The sequence below is a fragment of the Mirounga leonina genome, unplaced genomic scaffold (assembly GCF_011800145.1).
Source record: "Mirounga leonina isolate KUSES-001 unplaced genomic scaffold, KU_Mleo_1.0 Mir_129, whole genome shotgun sequence".
NCBI classification, from domain to species: Eukaryota; Metazoa; Chordata; class Mammalia; order Carnivora; family Phocidae; genus Mirounga; species Mirounga leonina.
In genome coordinates, this window is record NW_023270323.1 from 42006967 (window position 1) to 42008968 (window position 2002).

At 41.5% G+C, this 2002-nt stretch overlaps 1 pseudogene; it reads left to right on the forward strand.

Annotated features, from left to right (window-relative positions):
• Positions 1-531: 531 nt before the first annotated feature.
• Positions 532-1329, forward strand: LOC118010890 (annotated as a pseudogene).
• Positions 1330-2002: the final 673 nt, after the last annotated feature.

A 2002-nucleotide genomic window follows, 5' to 3' on the forward strand; every position in this document is an offset into this window, starting at 1 on the left:
AACAAGCCATCTGTTATTTTTGTGTTTTCCAGCAGCGGTGATGAAGTCATGCTCTTGTCTCATTTGTGGGTTTATTCCTGTGTTACCTGTGGCTCATGTTTATGCAAAGAGGCCAGCTAGGTGACACACTTTGGAGCACTGGGCTGGAGTCATAGTATCTGCCTATGAGATCTCTTCTTTAGGTTTCAGTTTCCTCACAATGTAAAAGGAGGAAATAAGTGTCAATTACCTTGCAAGTCTTAACATTCTTTTCATGACGAAGGTCTGCAGCTTTGGGAGCTGCCTGTGACTATGACTTTGTAAGCCTTGTCCACGGAGCAGCTCAGCTTAACAAAGAAAATTTAGGAGTATGTTTTTTAAAAATGATTGTATGAGTTTTGTCAATGAATACATCTAACTCAGTAGCATGTTTCTGACCAAGTGATATATCAAAGAAGAGTATATTAGTTACCTACTGCTGCTTAACAAATTACCACAAATTTAACAGCTTACAACAATGCACATCTAGCTCTTTTTGTGCTTAGCAGAGCCATGTCTAATGGTCCCAAGAAGCATCTGAAGCATGTAGCAGTTCCAAAGCATAGGATGCTAGATAAGCTGACTGGGTGTGTTTGCCCCTCGTCCATCTACTGGTTCCCATAAGCTAAAAGAATGTCTCCCTCTCATCTTTTTCCTAAGGAACCAGACTTAACTATGACCTAATAGGAGATGAAGTAAAGAAGATCTGTATACAGCATTTTATTAAGATTGGTGGCAAAGTTCAAACTGATATAACCTACCCTGCTGGTTTTATAGATGTCATCAGCATTGACAGGACTGGGGAGAATTTCCATCCGATCTGTGACACTAAGGGTCACTTTGCTATTCATTGGATTACACCTGAGGAGGCCAAGTATAAATTGTGTAAAGTGAGAAACATCTTTGGGGGTTGGGGGGAGGAATTCCTCATCTGGTGACCCGTGATACTTGCATCACCCACTATCCCGATCCCTCATCAAAGTGAATGACACCATTCAGACTGATTTGGAGACTGGAAAGATTACTGATTTCATCAAGTTTGACACTATGGTGATCAGAGGTGCTAACCTGGGGAAAATTGGTGTGATCACCAACAGAGAGAGACACCCTAGTTCTTTTGATGTAGTTCATGTGAAAGATGCCGATAGCAACAACTTTGCCACCCAGCTCTCTGATATTTTTGTTGTTGGCAAAGGCAACAAACCATGGATTTCTCTTCCCTGTGGAAAGAGTATCTGCCTCACCATTGCTGAAGAGAGAGACAAGAGATGGTTGGCCAAACAGAGCAGTGGGGAAAGGGTCTCTGGGTGACATGACTGGAAGTCTTTTTACTTAATTAAAGATAATACAGCAGGATTAAAATAAAAAATAAAAAAAATAACAACAATACCTATCTATTATCCCATAGTTTCTGTGGATTCTCAATCTAAGAATGACTTATGTGGGTCCTCTGCTTTAGGGTTTGTCATATGGGTACAATCAAGGTATTAGCCAGGGTTGGGGTCTTCTCTGAATCATGTTGGAAGAATTTTAGTTCCTCAAGAGTTGTTGGACCAAGGGTCTGTTTCTAGCTGGCTGTTGGCCAGAGGCCACTCTTAAGCCCTTGCCATGTGGGCCCCACAATATGACAACTTGCTTCATCAAATCCAATAAGGGAGAGAGTCTGCTAGCAATAGAGAAGTCATAATCTTATGTACCGTAATGATGGATGAGACATCTCATTGCCTTGTATTGGTTGCAAGCAAGTCTCTAGGCTGACTGACACTCAAGGGGAGGGAGGGGCTTACACAGGGCATGAATATCAGGAGATGGGGATCATTGGGACCATCTTAGGGTCTGCCTGCCACAGAGATTCTTTTTCTCTTTTTTTAGTGGTAAAAGAGTTTTAAATCCTAAGCTCTTCTAATGTACTTAAAGTTTAGTTTATGTGCCAAAAATAAAAAGTGACAACTAAATGCAACGTGAGACCCTGAGTGGAGATCGT